This window comes from Ranitomeya variabilis, chromosome 2 (genome assembly GCF_051348905.1).
Source record: "Ranitomeya variabilis isolate aRanVar5 chromosome 2, aRanVar5.hap1, whole genome shotgun sequence".
Classification (NCBI taxonomy): Eukaryota; Metazoa; Chordata; class Amphibia; order Anura; family Dendrobatidae; genus Ranitomeya; species Ranitomeya variabilis.
Genome location: NC_135233.1, coordinates 683,380,535 through 683,404,559, shown reverse-complemented (window position 1 = coordinate 683,404,559; position 24,025 = coordinate 683,380,535). Strand labels below are relative to the sequence as shown.

Below are 24,025 nucleotides of genomic sequence, written 5' to 3'. Positions count from 1 at the left end.
CGCGATGTGCTCGCGTTGTACCGAGCGTCTCCTCCCTGCAGGCTCCGGATCCAAAATGGCCGCGGGGCTGCATCCGGGTCCTGCAGGGAGGTGGCTTACCAGCGCCTGCTCAGAGCAGGTGCTGGTAAGCCAGGAGCAGTGCACGTCAGATCGTCGATCTGACACAGCGCTCTGCAAAGTGTCGGATCAGCGATCTTACACTATAACATGATGCACCCCCCCCACCCCCCCAATGTTATAGTGTAAAAAAAAATATATATATATTCAGATCTGTAAAATATATTATATATATATATATATATATATATATATATATATATATATATATTTTAGTTCCCATAAATACATTTCTTTATCTAAATAGAAAAAAAATAAACAATAAAAGTACACATATTTAGTATCGCCGCGTCCGTAACGGCCCGACCTATAAAACGGTCCCACAAGTTAACCCCTTCAGTGAACAACGTAAAAAAAAAAAACAACGAGGCAAAAACAACGCTTTATTATCGTACCGCCAAACAAAAAGTGGAATAACACGCGATCAAAAAGATGGATATAAATAACCATGATACCGCTGAAAACGACATCTTGTCCCACAAAAAACGAGCCGCCATACAGCATCATCAGCAAAAATATAGTTAGTTATAGTCCTCAGAATAAAGCGATGCAAAAATAATTATTTTTTATATAAAATCTATTTTATCGTATAAAAGCGCCAAAACATAAAAAAAATGATATGAGATATCGCTGTAATCGTACTGACCCGAAGAATAAAACTGCTTTATCCATTTTACCAAACAGGGAACGGTATAAACGCATCCCCCAAAAGAAATTCATGAATAGCTGTTTTTTGGTCATTCTGCCTCACAAAAATCGGAATAAAAAGCGATCAAAAAATGTCACGTGCCCGAAAATGGTACCAATAAAAACGTCAACTCGTCCCGCAAAAAACAAGACCTCACATGACTCTGAGGACCAAAATATGGAAAAATTATAGCTCTCAAAATGTGGTAACGCAAAAAATATTTTTTGCAATAAAAAGCGTCTTTTAGTGTGTGACGGCTGCCAATCATAAAAATCCGCTAAAAAACCCGCTATAAATAGTAAATCAAACCCCACTTCATCACCCCCTTAGTTAGGGAAAAATAAAAAAAATTAAAGAAATTTATTTATTTCCATTTTCCCATTAGGGTTAGGGTTGAGGCTAGGGTTAGGGTTTGGGTTACATTTACGGTTGGGATTAGGGGTGTGTCAGGGTTAGGGGTGTGGTTAGGGTTATGGTTGGGATTAGGGTTAGGGGTGTGTTGGAGTTAGGGGTATGGTTAGGGTTGGGATTAGGGTTTCAGTTAGAATTGGGGGTTTCCACTGTTTGGGCACATCAGGGCTCTCCAAACGCAACATGGCGTCCCATCTCAATTCCAGTCAATTTTGCATTGAAAAGTCAAATGGCGCTCCTTCCCTTCCGAGCTCTGCCATGCGCCCAAACAGCGATTTACCCCCACATATGGGGTATCAGCGTACTCAGGACAAATTGCACAACGTTTGGGGTCCAATTTCTTCTGTTACCCTTGGGAAAATAAAAAATTGGGGGCAAAAAGATCATTATTGTGAAAAAATATGATTTTTTATTTTTACGGCTCTGCCTTATAAACTTCTGTGAAGCACTTGGTGGGTCAAAGTGTTCACCACACATCTAGATAAGTTCCTTAGGGGGTCTAGTTTCCAAAATGGTGTCACTTGTGGGGGGTTTCAATGTTTAGGCACATCAGGGGCTCTCCAAATGGAGCATGGCGTCCCATCTCAATTCCAGTCAATTTTGCACTGGAAAAGTCAAATGGCGCTCCTTCCCTTCCGAGCTGTGCCATGCACCCAAACAGTGGTTTAACCCCACATGTGGGGTATCGGTGTACTCAGGTCAAGTTGTACAACGACTTTTGGGGTCCAATTTCTCCGGTTACCCTCGGTAAAATAAAACAAATTGGAGCTGAAGTAAATTTTTTGTGAAAAAAAGTAAAATGTTCATTTTATTTTAAACATTCAAAAATTCCTGTGAAACACCTGAAGGGTTAATAAACTTCTTGAATGTGGTTTTGAGCACCTTGAGGAGTGCAGTTTTTAGAATGGTGTCACACCTGGTTATTTTCTATCAAATAGACCCCTCAAAAATTACTTCAAATGTGATGTGGTCCCTAAAAAAAAGTAGTGTTGTAAAAATGAGAAATTGCTGGTCAACTTTTAACCCTTATAACGCCCTAACAAAAAAAAATGTTGGTTCCAAAATTGTGCTGATGTACAGTAGACATGTGGGGAATGTTACTTATTAACTATTTTGTGTGACATATCTCTGTGATTTATGGGCATAAAAATTCAAAGTTGGAAAATTGTGAAATTTTCCAAATTTTCGCAAAATTCCATTTTTGTCACAAATAAACGCAGGTAATATCAAATAAATTTTACCACTATCATGAAGTACAATATGTCATGATAAAACAATGTCAGAATCACCGGGATCCGTTGAAGCGTTCCAGAGTTATAACCTCATGGACAGTGGTCAGAATTGTAAAAATTGGCCTGGTCATTAACGTGCAAACCACCCTTGGGGGTAAAGGGGTTAAAGCTACAGTCGTCACTTGATCCTTTCAGTATAGGTCCTACAGGCTTTAATTTCTTTACAAACTATTGAGAATTTTTATTTCTTGTATTTTATTAATATTTAAATTTAATTTTTTAACTGCATAATTCTAAATGTCTATTTTGAGCTCACAAACTCCTGAATGATTGGATTTTTTTTTTATATTTTAATCATGCCAGCAACAAAGAGGTCTGATTGGTTTCCAAAAAAGAGAATGACGACTTGTTTTGAGGAAGGAGGGATACAGTTTCAGGGAAATTGATAGGAAGATGGGTGGTGGAGTCACTGCTTCTGGAGTGAAAAAGCTGTGTTCACATTTTGCTGATAGTTGCAGCGTCATAACTAAGAGTGGAAGTGGAAGGAAAAAAGGCAACTCCAGAAAAAGACAGAAGAACTGTTAGGCTAGCCTTGCAAAACAGAAGAGCATCAGCCAAGGAACTGAACCAGTTCTTGGACGATGGAGTTTTGTTGTCAGATAGAACAGTACGTCGACGATTACTTGATGCCGGTCTGAAAGCGCGTACACCAAGGAAAAAGCCATTCCTAAATCTTAAAACAGAGAAGAGAATTTCCTGGGCCAAAGAACATCTTAGCTGGATAACTGAAGATTGGAAGAAAGTAATCTGGAACGATGAAACGACAATATCAATTTTTGGTAGTGACGGAGTGCGTCATGTTCAGAGATGGCCAAAGGAAGACTGTCTTCCAGAGAGTATGACAGCTACAATGAAACATCCTGAGAGTCTTATGATATGGGGCTGTATGTCCTGGCATGGAATTGGGAGAATACAGCTCCTTGAGGGAACTTTAAATGCTTTGAAATATATTCATGATGTCCTTGAACCAAAGCTCATCCCATCAATTTGTGACCTTGGCAAGGAACAGACCGAAATTATTTTTCAACAGGATGGAGCACCATGTCACACTGCAAGGCAAAGTCTAAAATGGTTTGAAAGCAAACACATTTCAGTGCTTTCATGGCCAGGAAACAGTCCTGATCTGAACCCTATCGAAAATCTGTGGTCAAGATTAAAGCGATTGGTTTCCAGTAAGCGACTAAGCAACAAACAGGCATTGAATGCAGCTGTTATCAGTTCCTGGTACCATGTTATAACCACAGAGAACCTGAGAAGTCTCGTTGAATGACAAGTAGACGCAAAGCTGTTATCGATGGTAAAGGATACCCTACACGCTACTAAAGTAAAAACACATAGGGACAGCATGAAATTAACATATTAGAATGTGATATTGTCATTCGGCCATTCCACTGTTCTTATAGAAGTAATGAGATATTTTGTATTACGTAAACCTTTTTTCTATGTAGAGGTGTTCAAATCTACCTTAGACTACTTGTGGCATTATTGTTATAAACACTTTATATGATTGTATGCTAAAAACTTTAAAAAAAAATGAGAACAATTTGAAGTGCATCCGCAATTTTGGCCAAGTAAAATTTTGGCCAATTTTGGCCATGGTAAAGTAAACCATGCCAAACCAATTCAACTGCCCCTACTTTTTTGACATTTGCAATTGTGCATTTTTCATAAACTCGCATAACCTTGTTCACAAGTTGCGTTTTTGCTGAGTTTTTTTAATGCAAATTTTGTGCTGCGTTTCACAGTACCAGCAAAGTCTGAGATTTTAGAATTCGCATGCACACAACTTGGGGTTTTTCCTGACTTTTGTCAAAGTGCTGCATTTTTTCAAAAGGCAGAATGTCTCTTCGCAATGGGTAGTGCAAAAGCACTGCAAAAACACAAGTATTAGGTTTTGCTGCGTTTTTAGTGACAAAACCTGATGAAGTGAATCAGATTATTTTTTTTTATGCACTAAACGTTATCATCATGCAAAAGAGACAAATGTACCCTGACAAAAAGCAGGAAAAAAGCACCAAAAAAGAGGCAAAGCAAAGCCTGCTTTTTTAGGTTGCTTCTTTACGGCCTAGAGAGCAGGTTTTGCCTGCGAAAAAAAAAAAAAAAAAAACACATAAAAATTGCAACATGTGAATATGGCCAATGAGTCAGAGGGCTAAAACCAGTGGACCCCCATGCAGGTGTGGCCCCTCACCTTGCCATATGAGCAGTAGTTGGCACTATACACTTGATTCACTATATACAGACAAATACAGCATCCCATCATTCATTAACCCCTTTACGGCCCTGGACTTATAGGAACGTCCAAGATAGCCGCCCCTTGTTTGATGTGGGCTCTGGCCATGAGCCAGTAACTTTTCCGTCACATGTCAGCTGAATTCATTAGCTGATATGTGCCAGTAACAGCCCCAGGTGGAATCGTGATCCACCCGTGGCTGTTAACAGGTTAAATGCTGCTGTCAGTCTCTGGCATTTAGCATTATCGCGCTGCCCATGTCACATGACTGCAGGTTGCCAATGGGTTGGCATGACAACCCGGCGTCTGTAGACCCCTGTGGTTGTCATCGTCGATCTGCCATGAGCCGCCCAGTGGACAGCGCTCACAGCAGATGACCATGCTAGCTGCAGCCCTGCTATGTGTAACACAAGTGATCAAATGATCGCAGCTTCTAGTCTCCCAAGGAGACTATTGAAGCATGTGCGAAAGGTAAAAAAAAGTTTTTAAAAATATAAAAGTTTAAATCACGCCCCATTCAAAATAAAATTTTAAAAAAATCCACATATTTGGTATCACAAAGTTCAGAATCTCCCGATCTATCACTATATAAATATAATTAATCAGATCAGTAAACGGCGTAACGAGAATAAAAATAAAAACGTCAGAATTACTTTTGTGGTCGCTGCAACATTGCATATTAAAATGCAATAAAGTCGTATCTACCCCAAATGATGTCAATAAAATAGTCAGTTCAATACGCAAAAAATAAGCCCTAACGCAGCCCCAGATAAAGAAAGACGGAGAGGCTACAGGCCCCGCAAAGTGGCAACCTTTTTTTTTTTTTTTTAAATTAACTATGGATTTTTTTTCACCACCCAAATAAGAACCTATACATGTTTTGTATCTACAAAATCGGAATTGCCTGGAGAATCATATCGGCAGGTCAGTTTTAGCATTTAGTGAATATGATATAAAAAAAATAAAATAAAACAATTGTGGGATTGCACTTTTTGGGCAATTTCACCGCGCTTAGAATTTTTTTCTTGTTTTCCAGTACACGATATGGTAAGACCAATGGTGTCGTTCAAAAGTACAACTCGTCCCGCAATAAACAAGCCCTCGCTTGGCCATATTGACGGAAAAATTAAAAAGTTATCGCTCTGCGAAGAAGGGGAGCGAAAAACGGAAACAAAATTGGAAAACCCCCAAGGTGGTGAAGGGGTTAATGATCTGCCCAGTGTATTATTCTTCTATAGAAGCAGAGGGAATGAGGGGGACGTAATATCTATAGCTGCAGAGTGGCCCCCAGAGAGGCAGTCACTGGGGGCCACCATGGCTCCTGGGGGCCAGGACACTGTACATTACAGCCATGATAGAACAATGTATGGCTGCAGGCAGGTGAGGGATTCTCCTTTCCTCTGCCCATCTCCCTCATTGTGTGGGCTGAGAAGACCCCAGGAGCTTGTGCTGTCTGTCGCCAGGCTAGTGTCCCCGCCGCACCGAGACCCCCATGTCCCCTCCTCACGTACTCGTCCATGCACGGTGCCGGCTCTTCCTCCAGGCTCAGGCTGTCATGGGAGCCGCTCCTGACAGAAGCTCCCGTGTGACGGGCGGCCCCTGTCCGGTCACATGGAGCTGGCTGCTGTAGGAGCACGACTGCGCCTCAGGAGGCAGCCATGACTCACCAGCTGCCGGGCAGCACCCAGTGTTCTTCTCTCAGGTGTTAGCTGAAGGTTAGACCTTCTCACAGGTTATACAGGGTCAGCCGTGTTACATAAGAGCATTGTAGGAATACTGCCAGACTAAATTAATGTGTCCTCGTACATGCCTGATTTTTGTATTGGCTACATGAACACTTTTCGACAGCAGAAACGCTTAAATTGCCGCTTGTTTTGGATCTGGTGTGAGCTATTGTTTTCTGTTATCATCTTGTTGGATTCGCATCAATCTCATATTGGAACCTATCTGCTGTCGCCTCCTGCTGGCCAGTTTTTGAACTACAACTAAATGCTAATTTCTTGCTCATTCCACAGAAAGTAATCATTATTAACATTACTGATGGCGCTCATACTCGCTATTATAAATAGATTTGTTTTTAATTTTATTTCTATTAGCATATCATTAACATATGTATTGCTCCTTTGATTTGCATAAATCCGCAGCTTTTCCTTCTTGGTGTTCCAGATTCAATGTTGAGATGTGTATGTCTTCTCTTAAATGCCAGAGGGTTTCAGAGAAAGACATACCTGGGTGTAATCATGCAGATGGGCTCTGATTCTTGCTCCCGGGGGTTTGGGCATCATGAATAGTGTGACAGGTTCCCTTTAGGCTATGTTCACACTAGGCGTTTTATTCTGCAGCAAAACCTGCACTCTAGGCAGAAAAAAGCAGTGTCACAAACGCAGGTTTTGGTGCGGGTTTTTGCTCACCCACAGTGTACCCTCGCACAGAGGTGTGTCTAGGTTTTGTGGCACCCAGGGCAAGAATTCAGTTTGGTGCCCCCAGTGTCGGACTGGGGTGCTAAGGGCCCACCAGTAACTGACTGTGGTGGCCCACTTTTCACCTGCATAAAAATATTATACTACCCTCGTTCACAAATGTACCTATATCTCTATATATTAATAAACTGCGTAGTTTGGTTAATGAATGTTGAGATGCTGCTTTTTCATCTACAGAGTGAATCAATTTTAATTATGCCAAATAATGCCCATACAGTGGGGTTGGGGGCCCAGATCTGCACAGGGGCCCACTGGGGGATTCCCCTGTTACCCTGTGGGCCAGTCCGAGCCTGGGTACCCCCTCCCCACCAAGCACATATGCGATTTGCACACTTAGGCCGGAGTCACACTGCAGCGGGATACGGCCGAGTCTCGCAGGTTAAAAAGAAGCTCTGGCACCGGTACTCCGGAGCTATGCAGCCGCACGCTCCGCTCCGGAGTGCCAGTGCCAGAGCTTCTTTTTAACCTGCGAGACTCGACTGTATCTCGCTGTGTGTGATTCCGGCCTTAGGGTGCGTGTTCACGTTCAGGATGGCCGGCGGTATCGTTGGAGCGGCGAAGCCGCTCGGCGCTAAGCCCCGCCCCCTTCTGGGACGCTATGATGACGGATGTGTTAACTGTACACATCCGGGATCATCGCACCCTCGCATAGGGCCCTGTGATATTACTTGCGGCGACGCAGCGTCGCCGCAGGGAACACGGACATGCTGCGATCTGAACAGACGCGCAGCATGTCCGGAGTCGCAGGGCCGCCGCGTGCGGGTTTCCACGCATAGTGGACATGGGATTTCAAAAAATCCCCTCCACTATGCTGGAACATCTGGACGCTGCGTGTTTGACGCTGCAGCTCTGCGCAGCGTCAAACATGCAGAGTTAACTGACCGTGGACACATACACTTAGTCATGTGCTGACCAGCTGCTTTTCCTAATTCAATGTTCAGTGAAAACCTGAGAGAAGCAGGAAGAGGAGCTCGTTATCAGGCAACAGCGTAAGTATGAAAATCACATATGAGTGAAGTGGCGATGTGACGACTACTGGGACCAGCAAGCAGGGCTGAATCCTGACAGTGAGGATACTACATGCTGTTAGGATTGGCTACAGAGCTTCATTTTATAATTAAAGGACTCGTCCAGGTTTGAGATGAAAATCTGCAGTCACTATAGGTGGCTGCAGGCTTCTGAATGCAATGCAAAAAAAAGTATATTACCTATATTGCTGGATTAGTGTGAACAACGTCTCACCAAAAAAACTAATACCATAAAAATAATTTTTATTAAACTGCTTTTTAAAAAAAAATATAACCAATGACCTAAAAACAAACCACACCAAGCAATAATTAATCAACTATACTAGACAACACTCGCAGGTGGGCATGGGGGATGGGTATCCCTGTTACACCCTAATAATCCCTATTTGTACCCTACCTGTCTGCGGAGGTTGGCACCCTCTTGGACGCAATGTGGCACCCCCGCTCCTCGGCGGCTTGCCCTTATCTCCCTAGCAAATCCCTTGTATATACACCAATAGGGGATTCACGAAAAATGCCACTACACAGGGATACAGCACACAATGACTTTTCTTGATTATAACCAAAAATAAGGGGAGTAGGACAGCAATATACAAAACCAACCAAAAAAAGTGCAGTGAATAAAACCAATCTGATATTCTGGGAGCATAAATATAGATATAAGGATATCTTGCCTACCAGGTCCCTAGAGTAATCCCTGCCTGTCAGCGGAGGTTGGCACCCTCTTGGAAGCAAAATGGCGCCCCCGCTCCTCGGCGGCTCTCCCTCGTGTCCCTAAAAGTCTCCTGGGTTATAGATACTAAAACATATACACCAGAAACTGGGCACTCATTAAGCCATCAATCTTCTGCATTCAAAGTTAGAGACAACTCTCAGGGATCTCCAGCTCAAAAGTATGGAAACACAGTGAAAAAGGATATTTAAGGCTGGCTTATTTCCAGTGTTATCTAAGCATGCTTTTTGTATTCCATTTCAGTATAAGTATGGGGTACTTTAATATATTTAGTAATAATACCGTTTATCCTCTATATTCCTTCTCCAAAGGCATCATAACTCATCTGTTATTAGTTTTTGTATACAAAAAGTTTTATCTCGGATGTCATAAAGCGTCTTCAATGCCCCAACAACTACAACATATCTATTACTGTTAGTGGTTCAGGGTTTAATATGTGTATATGCAGTACAAGCACCTATTGCATCGTGCCCTGGACACAAAGTCCGCACCTATTGCACTGTGCCCCAAACAGTTACTCAAAAACCAGCAAGACAATTTATGCCAATCATTGTTGGTCCACCTTATCTATATGCATGTTTCACCTTCAGGTTTTTAACAGATGTATATACAAGAAAAAACACCTATTGCACTGGCCCCAGAAAAATCAATAGCCGACACAATGAAAATGCCAATTCATGTCAGTCTAACTTATCTGTACTCGGGCTTCGCCTCGACGCGTTTCCCTCCCATGATAGAGTTCTTCAGGAGGCTTATGGGAATGTCTGTGTCTCTCTGACATCAGGATCAGATATGGCTCCTGGTTGTAGGTGTCTTCTGAATGCAATGCACACATTTAGGCTATGTGCACACGATGCAGATTTGCTGCGGATCCGCAGCGGATTTTTCCGCACAGAAACGCTGCAGACCCGCACTGTGATTTACAGTACCATGTAAATCAATGTAAAAAAAAAAAAGTTGTGCAGAAAAATCAGTGCGGAATTGCTGCGGATTTAAAAGAAGTGCATGTCACTTCTTTTGTGCAGATCTGCAGTGTTTCTGCACCCCTCCATGATAGAAATACGCAGTGACAAAAACCGCAGAAAATCCGCATCAACTCCGCGGCTGCAGATTCTGCCAGGAGATGCAGATTTTGTGCAGAAAATTCTGCACCACTTTTCCTACGTGTGCACATAGCCTTAGAATGCTCTCTTTCACAAGTATGCGATTTGTTTACTTCTGGCCACATTCCGACTAGACGTGTCCGGCCTCACTTAATTCATTTTCATTGAGTGAGGCAACACATGTCTAGTCAGCACGTGACCGCATGTATGTAAATCGCTGGCACCAGAGAATCCTGACAGCATACAGTGCGCACTGCGAGAATTCAGAAGTCTGCAATTGAAGTCTGCAGTCACATATAATGACTGCAGACTCATCACAAACTTGGACAACCCCTTTAATGCTCCTAACAAATAAAACTATGAGAATTAGTCAGTATCACAAATAACATTTACATTCAGGTACCTGATGACGTCATTTCTGGAGTCGTTCTATTTCTTTTCTTCATCTTGTCCAGACTCCATGATGCGTTTTCTCATCCACAGCCGTTTCTGCAGACTTCCATCTTCACCTGTCTTGTGCAGCACATCCCCACATGACGGCCTTAAAAATAGCAGTGCCATTATAATGCTCCTAAATAAAAATGTTTGCCCTACACTGAGCCCCTGAATAAATAATTGGCCCTCACTATATTCCCCGCACTAAATATGACCCCCACACTGTCCCTCTTATGGTACATGCTCTCTACACTGCTCCCTCCTTTCCATACTGGGCCCCCTCTTCACACTGTTCTCTCACACTGAGACCCCCTTATAGGGCCTAGTTTCTAAACTGTGCCCCCTCCTCCCACAACCCCCGTTGATATACCGTCACCTCCTGGCTGTGCCCTTACATTATTGCCCCATGCTACACCCCCCCCCCCCCAAACTACTCAGTCTCTATTCTGTTCCCACTCACACTTTTCCCCCTATACTGTCTCCTTGAATGTTTCCCCCTCCCACCTCATACATTTACCGTCACTTTCCATACTGCCTCCTCATATATGCCTCAGACTCCCCATACTGTGTTCGCACCCATCCAATCACCCCCCCATACATTTTCCCCTTGCTCCTCATACTGCGTCCGCAGCCATACCACCACTCACCATACTGTGTTTGCACCATTCCCCCATACATGCCCCCATCTGATACCTTCCTCCTTTTTTGTGTCTTCAATTTTCTCCCGCTCCCCAAATTTGTATCCTCAAATTATACACCGTTACACGAAATCTCACCCAGCCCTGTTACACTAAAAAACCCGATCACAGTAAATCTCCCCACACAGTAAATACCTACACACACACACACACACACACACACTCACACACTGAATACCCCTCTCACATATATGCAATGAATACCCATCTCATAAACACACACACAGTAAATACCCCTCTCTCCCACAGTAAATACCTCCCTCACACACACAGGAAATACCCCCTACATGCTGTAAGACTTTTCTTACTGAGTGTATTGGGGGAAACTCGCTTGGCTGCGATATTTCAAGCACACGGGCACGGGATTTTAAAACAAAGCAGTCCATATGGTTTATTAAGCCTCATAAACCGGGTTATGCACAGTTCATAGAACATCACAGGCACCAACTGGTGATATTAACTTGCATCTTCAAACACTTTAACTACAGGTTTGACTCAGGGACACTAAACATGCTGGTCCTCACTGACCAGTTGCCGTGGGTTACCACACAGTCCAGGTTACAAGCACCAACAGCTTGTGGAGGTACCTTATGGGAGCTCCTGCTCCGTCTGCTGACTCCTTGTCAGTCCGCTCTCCTGGGGAAACTGCCTAACGGGGTTCACCAACTTGCCTGGCCGGCACACATCAGTCAGTCCAGAGCCACCGAAGGACTGTAGCTTCCCCAAGTTCCACTGTGTGTTGCTCAGGGGTCCTGGTACACCTCCCAGGACCTCTCACGCCAGCATGTGCTCTCCAGGAAGCCTCCTACCAGGTCTTCCAGCGCAGGGGCATACACAGCCCACACACAGCGCTCAGGAACCCCCTGTAACCTCACCACTCAGGTCCACTCACTGGAACCACACAGGAACCCAGGGACCATGTGACCCACACCCTGGTCACGTTATGTACCTGTAACCACACCCACAGTAATGGATCACATGGCTGGTCACGTGATCCTGACATCACTGCAGGTCTATTCTCACGGCCTCAATACAACTCCGTGCACATACCGGGGAGACCATGCAGCGCCCCCTACCTGTTACAGGGGTCACTGCATCACATATCCCCCCCCTCTGTTCAAACTTGTGGGGTTGAACACCTGTCATACACGTGGGGTCACGAGACATGTCACGCACGTTACCTTGCCGTATCAGTCGAGGGAACCGTCTCAGTCGGTTTTGGGCATCACATACAATCATACCTTTGGTAAGGTCTTCCCGCCCCCAGCGGTCAATGTGTATATTTTGAGTTTTAGCTCTCAAGCCACCATCTACTCGTGTCAACAGACCCCTGGTCACCACATTTTTTCTGTACGCCCCATCACCCGACTTTCCTCTCCACGGCCGGCACCCACGGTTGGCGCGGTCATGAGTCCTACTGACGGTCAAACCGACTGTCTGGTCTGAGTCGGACCCACTTAGTATATGACAGGAACTACTGTCCAGGTCTCTCAGTCTCATACTGGGAGTAGAACTACTACTTGCAGATTCTCGACGTTCTTGCCTTGCTGAAAGTCTCCGGCAACCTGCTATTTCATCATTTGGAGGGTCTCTTCTGTTCCCTTTTCCTTGGGAAGAAGGCGGCCGCCACCTCATGTTCTGCAGCTGTTTGTTGACCTGCCGTCTGTACAGTCTTAGCTGCTCTACTTCTCTCAGGTATGCCACGCGATACCTCAGGAGCATGCGGATATTTCCTAGACTCTCCTTGGACCCGACGATCAGGAATGACACCATCCCATCTTCACCCACCTGGGCCTCGTCTTCAGCCGGAATCCTCAGTCTCTTCACACCGGACACATCCACCATCTCCTGCATCACTTTCCCAAATCGGCCAATGAGCTTCGCTACCAGAGCTCTGGGCACTTGGACTGTGTCCTCTACCAAGCCCAGACGACTTTGAGCTTTCCTGGCTTGCTCCAAACATCAAGTGGCCTCACCATTCCTCAACAGGATCCTCTGCTTCGTGCGGAGGCACTGTAGGTGCATGTCCCTCAGGACAGCCACCCTCTTCACTGTGACTTCATTAGAAGACAGTATCACCAACTGTTTCGTCTCCAGTGCCCAGTGCACACTACACGCTTCTACTGCCTTTTTAAAGGCCTCATGCACACCCTCACGGGTACATGCATCTTGCGCCTCTACGGGTACATCTATCACGCACTTGAAGAGCGGAGTCTCACTTCCTTCAAGAACAGATGGCTCCTGCCTTGCCATGGACCTTTCCATCAAGACACCTGTCACAACCGGGTGACCATCTTGTTCTGCTTTTAGCGCCAACTCCTCTTCAGCTTTACCCTCTTCCAGACCCCGGGTCAAGATGGGCATTAGCAGCTTCACCTCGTTACCACTCTGGTACTGACACGAGAAGTCTGCGACCACCACCTCTTTTCCTTATAGAGGGCCTTTCAGTGCTTCTCTGAGCACGTCAATGTCTTCCTTTAGGGTCTGATACACATTTTGCCATCTGAACAGGTGACCTCTGAGCTCAGAGACTTCCTTCTCCAGCTCATCCACTCTGCCCTCAGCCGCTTGTCTCAGGACCCTTTCTCGTTCGAGATGGTCGTTCACCGTCTCTTTAACCAGTTCTATCTCGCTCCTCCCATCCTTTGGACTGGTGGAACATCCATTACTTGAGGAGGTATTTACTTCAGGCACCACCTCCTTGGTGGCATCCTCCACTTCTGCACCCTCAGACTCTGCACTGTCAGAGTCGGCCCTCTCTTGGGTCTCAGCGGTGACATCATTAGGTTCGTCCCTTTTCCCTGGGACTTCAGAGTACTTCATACACCCCAGGTCCTCAGCATCTTCCGTCAATTCCTCACACAGAACAACCGGCTCAGCCCCTTTGGCTCTTTTACGTCTCCGGCGACGGGAGGAAGAATTGCCTGAGTCAACCTTTTTACACTCTTTTCCACTGGTATCACCGTCTGAATGGGAGTCACCACCATCCGTCACCACAGGTCCTGGACCCCGTCCTCCACCCGGTACCACAGATCCTGGACCCCGTCCTCCACCCGTTACCACAGGTCCTGGACCCCGTCCTCCACCCGTTACCACAGGTCCTGGACCCCGTCCTTCACCCGTCACCACAGGTCCTGGACCCCGTCCTCCACCGTTACCACAGGTCCTGGACCCCGTCCTCCACCCGTCACCACAGGTCCTGGACCCCGTCCTCCACCCGTCACCACAGGTCCTGGACCCCGTCCTCCACCCGTCACCACAGGTCCTGGACCCCGTCCTCCACCCGTCACCACAGGTCCTGGACCCCGTCCTCCACCCGTCAGCACAGGTCCTGGACCCCGTTCTCCACCTGTCACCACCGCACATGCGCTTGTTACTGGCCATGACTTGTCACAGTCACCCCCAGAATCTGTGTCACACCCCACAGTCTGATGACGCCACGAGTCACTCACTGTCTGGGTGTCAGCTCCACGTGTTTTATCCAGCAGACCACTACCAGTCGTATTGTGGCACACTTCAGGTGACGTCAGGTCAGTTAGTTGGACAGTCGCACCTTTTCCCTTGTTCAGGCCTACCTTAGGACTGTCAACTCTAGGGGGCGCCTTCTCAATATTACTAACTGACATCCACATTATGTCCACAAACACTTCAGCCTTTTCCCACAGTGCTACCAAATCTTGTCCTATTACCATAGGATACGGCAAGATCGGGTCTACAGCCACCTCATGGTATGTGGAAACCTCCGCTGCGACAATGTAGATAGTGGCTACCTGGAGATATTCAGTGTCGCTAGGTGACACAGAATTTCCTGGAAGGGTTCTCAGCACAGACGCTTCTCTCCCAGGGTCTATCAATCCCCGCACACACTTTCCATCCAGCCAAAAAGGACACAGTCGTGACACCTCACTGATTGCCGCCCCTTTTTGGCTCCGCCCCCTTTCTGGGCAAGTGCTCCGCTTTTTGATACCACCCCGGTTCGGGATTCAGCCCCCCTTCGGGATTCCACCCCTTTTTGGGCCATTACCCCTGTTCGGGTTACCGCCCCTTTTTGGGTCCCCGCCCCCTTTTGGGCAACCATCCCCGTTTGGGCCACCGCTCAATATTAGGGATACACCCCGTGGACTCCCCCACGGCACTCAGGCCCCAGTTCGCACAGTACACCCCTTTGTCTCTGGGCTTGTACTGGCCCTTTAAGAGTCTGCACAAAAAGAAAAAAATATATATTTTTATTTTCTCTATATGTCACTTCACCAGCTCCTGCTGGTACCGCCACAGCTCCCGCTGCAGTCACACACAACCGGCACCTCCGGCTGCAAACCACAAGCCACTGCTGCTGCCACTGCTGGGGAACCTCTTGCTGCCACTGCAGCTACGCTCCACCAGGCTCTACTGCCGGCTTCGTGGACCTGCCAATCCACAGGACGCCGCTTGTCCCCTTCGTAACCCCGCCGAGTTACAGCCAGACGCTTGTCAGCTTCGTAACCCCGCCGAGTTACAGCCAGACGCTTGTCAGCTTCGTAACCCCGCCGAGTTACAGCCAGACGCAATCTTCGTGGCCCCGCCGAGCCACAGCAATTAACTCCACGTGTGCCTGCTGGATCGTTGCCCGCATCGAGCACCAAATGTAAGACTTTTCTTACTGAGTGTATTGGGGGAAACTCGCTTGGCTGCGATATTTCAAGCACACGGGCACGGGTTTTTAAAACAAAGCAGTCCATATGGTTTATTAAGCCTCATAAACCGGGTTATGCACAGTTCATAGAACATCACAGGCACCAACTGGTGATATTAACTTGTATCTTCAAACACTTTAACTACAGGTTTGACTCAGGGACACTAAACATGCTGGTCCTCACTGACCAGTTGCTGTGGGTTACCACACAGTCCAGGTTACAAGCACCAACAGCTTGTGGAGCTACCTTATGGGAGCTCCAGCTCCGTCTGCTGACTCCTTGTCAGTCCGCTCTCCTGGGGAAACTGCCTAACGGGGTTCACCAACTTGCCTGGCCGGCACACATCAGTCAGTCCAGAGCCACCGAAGGACTGTAGCTTCCCCAAGTTCCACTGTGTGTTGCTCAGGGGTCCTGGTACACCTCCCAGGACCTCTCACGCCAGCATGTGCTCTCCAGGAAGCCTCCTACCAGGTCTTCCAGCACAGGGGCATACACAGCCCACACACAGTGCTCAGGAACCCCCTGTAACCTCACCACTCAGGTCCACTCACTGGAACCACACAGGCACCCAGGGACCATGTGACCCACACCCTGGTCACGTTATGTACCTGTAACCACACCCACAGTAATAGATCACATGGCTGGTCACATGATCCTGACATCACTGCAGGTCTATTCTCACGGCCTCAATACAACTCCGTGCACATACCGGGGAGACCATGCAGCGCCCCCTACCTGTTACAGGGGTCACTGCATCACAATGCACAGTAAATACCCCCTCCACACAGACACACACACAGAGTAAATACTCCCCCCACCACACACAGGCTGCCGTCACACTAGCAGTATTCGGTCAGTATTTTACATCAGTATTTGTAAACCAAAACCAGGAGTGGGTGATAAATGCAGAAGTGGTGCATATGTTTCTATGATACTTTTCCTCTAATTGCTCCACTCCTGGTTTTTGCACAAATACTGATGTAAAATACTGACCAAATACTGCTAGTGTGACGGCAGCCACACACACACTAAATACACCACCCCCCTGGAAACACCACCCAGTAACTACCCCCCATCTTCGGTGTCTTCATCTCCACTAACATGGAGCACTTCCCACCCATCTGCACCTCTGCAGCGGCAGCGAGTGACGTCAGCAGCATGATCACATGACCTGATCACATTGCTGGTGTTGCTCTGACCCGGCGGTCAGAGCTTCAATTGTACTTACGTCTGTTAAATGTGAGTACTATTGAACACTGGGAGCCGGCTCAGAGAGCTGCCGACTCGCAGTCCGGGGGGATGCAGAATGCAGCTGCTGGGAAAGACACTTTGGACCGCCGCATTAGGCGGCCCGACTGCACCCCCTTGCCGGCTGCGCCCAGGGCACATGCCTTGGGTGCCCTCCCCAGATATGCTTCTGCCCTCACACTTTGTTCAGCCGCAGGCATTGTTCAATCTCACACCTTTGTAGGCCAATGTTTAATTTGTACGCATTACTAATTTATTGAAACTGTACTAGTCCAAACTGCCATCTCAGGTGACCAAGACAAGATGGTAAACTTGGGAAATCATAAAAATAAATGAGTTTCATATACTGTTGTACTTGCTTTTTCATTTTGTCAGCATTTTGTTCATCACCCATTGCTTTCAATGGGTGAAAAAATGCTGAAAGAAGTGACATGCTCTATGTCCAAAAAATCCATGAAAAGCACAAAATACTGATGACCAAAAAAACAATGCGTGTGCATGAAATTTCTGAAATCTCATAGGCTTTGCTGGTACTGTAAAAAGCAGCTGAAAATTAGCATAAAAAACGCAGCAAAAATACCTAGTGTGAACTTAGCTTTAAAGGGAACCTGTCACCCCCAAAATTGATGGTGAGGTAAGCTCACCGTCATCAGGGGCTTATCTACAGCATTCTGTAATGCTGTAGATAAGCCCCCGATGTTACCTGAAAGAGGAGAAAAAGAGGTTAGATTATACTCACCCAGGGGCGGTCCTGCTGAGGTCCGGTCCGTTGGGCGTCTCAGGTCCGCTCCGGCGCCTCCTATCTTCATTCCATGATGTCCTCTTCTGGTCTTCACGCCGCGGCTCCGGCGCAGGCGTACTTTGTCTGCCCTGTTGAGGGCAGAGCAAAGTACTGCAGTGCGCAGGCATCGGGCCTCTCTGACCTTTCCGGCGTCTGCGCACTGCAGTACTTTGCTCTTCCCTCAACAGGGCAGACACAGTACGCCTGCGCCGGAGCCGCGGCGTGAAGACCACAAGAGGACGTCATGGAATGAAGATGGGAGGCGCTGTACCGGACCTGAGACGCCCAACGGAGCAGGACCGCCCCTGGGTGAGTATAATCTAACGTCTTTTTCTCCTCTTTCAGGTAACATCGGTGGCTTATCTACAGCATTACAGAATCCTGTAGATAAGCCCCTGATGACGGTGAGCTTACCTCACCATCGATTTTGGGGGTGACAGGTTCCCTTTAAAGAAGCTGCTCACACTTGCTCATCAATGCCAAAACAGAGACAATCATGTCAGAGACCAGAGGCCAACAGGGATAACAAAAATACCTTTTTTGTGGGCCCAAGGAATTTCAAAGAGGATAATACCCTCTCATAGTACAGTCACTCTTTAGCAAGATAAATCCCAGAGTTGGATTTCTGGATTATTATCAGGGAGAATTTATACCTTCAGAGGAAGATGATTGTTAAAAGTGAAACATCTTTTATACAGAGTCCAATATAGAAGAAATGGGATAGCACTCACCAGAAGAAGCACAGAACAACACAAAAAGACCATAGCTTTGGTGCAGTCTGCACCTCCACCATCTGTTTTTTTGCATACACAGCAAGATAGTAACTATATCCCCCACCACACACTATACGATGGTTATCACAGCCCACACACACAGTATGATGGTCACTACAGCCCCCACCACACAAACACACACTATATGATGGTCACAACAGCAATCAACATAGTAGCCTCTGTACTTTATAATATATGAAAATGTAAACTTTATTTATGAAAACTGAGAATACGAAAATTAACGTGACAAAAAACAAACCACAGACAAACAAGGGACCCCTGGCTGGAAGAAATGATGGAGGTCTGCACTGCATGAAAAAGAAACACAAAGATGAGGGACTTCAGCTAGAGATGTCACTGGTGAGTCAGTGTGTTACCTGTACACTGACACTACACTGTGTTCCAAATTATTATGCAAATAATATTTCCTCATATTTTCTCTAAATTACCTATCTGAATTGCAGTCATTGTTATTTTCCAGTCATCTACTATTGTAGTATAATTGCAATGTTTTGGAACAAACTGCCTATGAAAACAGTATCTTTAACCCCTTAACGACCGCCGATACGCCTTTTAACGGCGGCCGCTAAGGGTACTTAAACCACAGCGCCGTTAATTAAAAAGTGAATAGCGCCCCCCAGAGTCGGATTTTCTCTGGGGTCTCAGTTGCCGAGGGTAGCCAAGACCCCAGAGAACATGATTCGGGGGTTTTTTACCGACCCCCGAGTTGCGATCGCCTGTAATTAACCGTTTACCGGCGGTCGCAACAACAACAAAAAAAAACGCGATTTGCCATTTAATTTCTCTGTCCTCCGATGTGATCGCACATCGGAGGACAGAGAAATAGGGTCCCCGATGGACCCCGATAGCCCCCCAATACTCACCTATCTCCCCCGGTGCTCCTCGTGGCTCCCCATGGGCGCCGCCATCTTTTTTCCGGGAAAAAATGGCGGGCGCATGCGCAGTGCGCCCGCCGCCCGGCACCCGGAAGATCTTTCGGGTCTCGGCTGCCGGGGGTAGCCGAGACCCCAAAGAACATGATCGGGGTCAGTTTGCACCGACCCCTGTTTTGCGATCGCCGGTAATTAACAGTTTACCGGCGACCGCAAAAAAAAAAAAAAAAGCGATCTGTAATTCTCTGTTCTCTGATGTGATCGCACATCAGAGGACAGAGAAATAGGGGGATTCGGGGACCCTATCATACTCACCCGGTGTCCCTGGGTCCTCTGTCTCCTCCTGCCGGCCGGCTTTTTCCTCATGGCGGGCGCATGCGCAGTGCGCCCGCTATCTGCTGCCATCTGCCGGCCGGCAGGAGAGACGAGTTGGGGCTAAAATTAGGGTTAGGGTTAGGGTTAGGGCTAGGGTTAGGGTTAGGGCTAGGGTTGGGGCTAGTTAGGGTTAGGGCTAGGGTTAGGGTTAGGGCTAGGGTTAGGGTTGGGGCTAAATTTAGGGTTAGGGTTAGGCTACTTTCACACTAGCATTTTTTGGCTTCCGTCGCAATGCGTCGTTGGAGAAAAAACGCATCCTGCAAAAGTGCTTGCAGGATGCGTTTTTTCTCCATTGGCTTGCATTAGCGACGCATTGCGACGGATTGCCACACGTCGCATCCGTCGTGCGACGGATGCGTCGTGCTTTGGCGGACCGTCGGCACAAAAAAAGCTACATGTAACTTTTTTGTGCGACGTGTCCGCCATTTTTGACCACGCATGTGCGGCCGGAACTCCGCCCCCGCCTCCCCGCACCTCACAATGGGGCAGCGGATGCGTTGAAAAAACAGCATCCGCTGCACCCATTGTGCGGCGCTTACAACGCTAGCGTCGGTACGTCGGCCCAACACACTGCGATGGGCCGAGTACGACGCTAGTGTGAAAGTAGCCTTAGGCTTCTTTCACACTTGCGTCGGTACGGGGCGATCGCAATGCGTCGGCCCGACGTACCGACGCACGTTGTGAAAATTGTGCACAACGTGGGCAGCGGATGCAGTTTTTCAACGCATCCGCTGCCCATTCTATGTCCTGGGGAGGAGGGGGCAGAGTTACGGCCACGCATGCGCGGAAATGGCGGACGCGACGTACAAAAAAAAGGTTACATTGAACTTTTTTGTGACAACGGGGCTAAAGTTATGGTTAGGGTTGGGGCTAAAGTTAGGGTTAGGGTTGGGGCTAAAGTTAGGGTTAGAGTTGGGATTAGGGTTAGGGTTTGGATTAGGGTTGGGATTAGGTTACGTTTGGGATTAGGGTTACGTTTGGGATTAGGGTTGGGATTAGGGTTAGGGATTAGGGTTGGGATTAGGGTTAGGGGTGTGTTGGATTTAGGGTTTTGATTAGGGTTATGGTTAGGGTTGAGATTAGGGCTGTTTTGGGGTTAGGGTTGTGATTATCGTTAGGGTTGTGATTAGGATTATGGATCGGGTTAATTAGGGTTAGGGGTGTGTTGGAGTTAGGGTTGGAGTTATAATTTGGGGGTTTCCACTGTTTAGGTACATCAGGGGGTCTCCAAACACGACAGCCAATTTTGCGCTAAAAAAGTCAAATGGTGCTCCCTCCCTTCTGAGCTTTGCCGTGCGCCCAAACAGTGGTTTACCCCCACATGTGGGGCATCAGCGTACTCGGGATAAATTGGACAACAACTTTTGGGGTCCAATTTCTCCTGTTACCCTTGTGAAAATAAAAACTTGGGGGCTAAAAATCTTTTTTGTGGGAAAAAAAAATATTTTTTTATTTTTGCTACTCTGCATTATAAACTTCTGTGAACCACTTGGGCATTCAAAGTTCTCACCACATATCTAGATAAGTTCCTTGGGGGGTCTAGTTTTCAAAATGGGGTCACTTGTGGGGGGTTTCTACTGTTTAGGTACATCAGTGGCTCTGCAAACGCAACATAACGCCCGCAGACCATTCTATCAAAGCCTGCATTTCAAAATGGCGCTCCTTCCCTTCCGAGCTCTACCGTGCGCCCAAACAGTGGTTTACCCCCACATATTGGGTACCAGCATACTCAGGACAAATTGGACAACAACTTTTGGGGTCCAATTTCTCTTGTTACCCTTGTGAAAATAAAAATTTGGGGGCTAAAAAAATCTTTTTTGTGGGAAAAAAAATATTTTTTATTTTCACTACTCTGCATTATAAACTTCTGTGAAGCACTTGGGCATTCAAAGTTCTCACCACATATCTAGATAAGTTCCTTGGGGGGTCTATTTTCCAAAATGGGGTCACTTGTTGGGGGTTTCTACTGTTTAGGTACATTAGGGGTCTGCAAATGCAACATAACGCCCGCAGACAATTCTATCAAAGCCTGCATTCCAAAATGGCGCTCCTTCCCTTCCGAGCTCTGCCGTGCGCCCAAACAGTGGTTTACCCCCACATATGGGGTACCAGCATACTCAGGACAAATTGGAGAACAACTTTTGGGGTCCAATTTCTCTTGTTACCCTTGTGAAAATAAAAACTTGGGGGCTAAAAAATCTTTATTGTTAAAAAAATATATATTTTTTATTTTTACGACTCTGCATTATAAACTTCTGTGATGCACTTGGGCATTCAAAGTTCTCACTACACATCTAGATAAATTCCATGGGGGGTCTAGTTTCCAAAATGGGGTCACTTTTGGGGGGATTCTACTGTTTAGGCACATCAGGGGCTCTCCAAACGCGACATTGCGTCCGATCTCAATTCCAGTCAATTTTGCATTGAAAAGTCAAATGGCGCTCCTTTGCTTCCGAGCTCAGCCATGCGCCCAAACAGTGGTTTACCCCCACATATGGGGTGTCGGCGTACTCAAGACAAATTGTACAACAACTTCTGGGGTCCATTTTCTCCTGTTACCCTTGGTAAAATAAAAATTTGGAGGCAAAAAATCATTTTTGTAGAAAAAATGCGATTTTTTTATTTTCACGGCTCTACGTTATAAACTTCTGTGAAGCACTTGGGGGTTCAAAGTGCTCACCACACATCTAGATAAGTTCCTTAAGGGGTCTAGTTTCCAAAATGGTATCACTTGTGGGGGGTTTCCACTGTTTAGGCACATCAGGGGCTCTCCAAACGCGACATGGCATCCGATCTCAATTCCAGCCAATTCTGCATTGAAACAGTCAAACGGTGCTCCTTCACTTCCAAGCTCTGCGGTGCGCCCAAACAGTGGTTTACCTCCACACATGGGGTATCGGCGTACTCAGAAAAAATTGCACAACAAAATTTGTGGTTAAATTTCTGTTTTTACACTTGTGAAAATTAAAAAAAATGGTTCTGAAGTAAAATGTTTGCAAAAAAAAGTTAAATGTTCATTTTTTTCTTCCACATTGTTTCAGTTCCTGTGAAGTACGTAAAGGGTTAATAAACTTCTTGAATGTGGTTTTGAGCAGCTTGAGGGGTGCAGTTCTTAGAATGGTGTCACACTTGGTTATTTTCTATCATATAGACTCCTCAAAATGACTTCAAAGGTGATGAGGTCCCTAAAAAAAACATGGTGTTGTAAAAATGAGAAATTGCTGGTCAACATTTAACCCTTATAACTCCCTAACAAAAAAAAAAATTGTTTCCAAAATTGTGCTGATGTAAAGTAGACATGTGGGAAATGTTATTTATGAACTATTTTGTGACATATCTCTCTGATTTAAGGGCATAAAAATACAAAGTTTGAAAATTGCTAAATTTTAAAAATTTTCGCCATATTTCCATTTTTTTCATAAATAATCGCAAGTAATATCGAAGAAATGTTACCACTAACTTGAAGTACAATATGTCACGAAAAAACAATCTCAGTGACACTGGTCAGAATTGTAAAAATTGGCTCTGTCATTAAGTACCAAATTGGCTCTGTCACTAAGGGGTTAAAAAAAAATAAATAAACACTCAAAATGCATGTTCCAAATTATTATGCACAGCAGAGTTTTCAACCTTTTTTATTTTATTTTGAACAAAAAAATAGTCAATTGTGAAGTTATAAGCATTATCAGCTTATTACAAAATGAAATCAAACAGTTTTCAAGTGAAAACTTTATTCTAGGTGATGTTACATTTGCACATAGGACCCCTGGTTCAAAATAAGCTTCTGAACTCTCTCGTCCATTGAATTTGTCAGTTTTTGGATGGTTTCTGCTTCAATTGTTTTGCATGTGGACAGAATACCCTCCCAGAGCTGTTGCTTAGATGTGAACTGCCTCCCGCCATCATAGACACTTCTTTTGATGATGCTCCAGAGGTTCTCAATGGGGTTGAGGCCAGGGGAAGATGGTGGCCACACCATAAGTTTGTCCTCTTTTATGCCCATAGCAGCCAGAGATGCAGATGTGTTTTTTGCAGCATGAGACGGTGCATTATTATGCATGAAA

The 24,025-nt window shown here is 46.1% G+C and overlaps 1 protein-coding gene across 2 annotated transcripts in view; it reads right to left on the bottom strand.

The window, feature by feature from the left end:
• Positions 1-11,873, bottom strand: part of LOC143807610 (pantetheinase-like) — a 209,225-nt gene extending 197,352 nt beyond the window's left edge. The window contains exon 1 of one of the 2 annotated variants that reach the window (XM_077289345.1): positions 11,806-11,873. The gene's annotated coding sequence lies outside the window, so the exon portion shown is untranslated. Of the gene's footprint in view, positions 1-6,252; positions 6,453-11,805 lie in introns of those variants that run through there. The other variant, XM_077289344.1, reaches the window with a different exon arrangement.
• Positions 11,874-24,025: the final 12,152 nt, after the last annotated feature.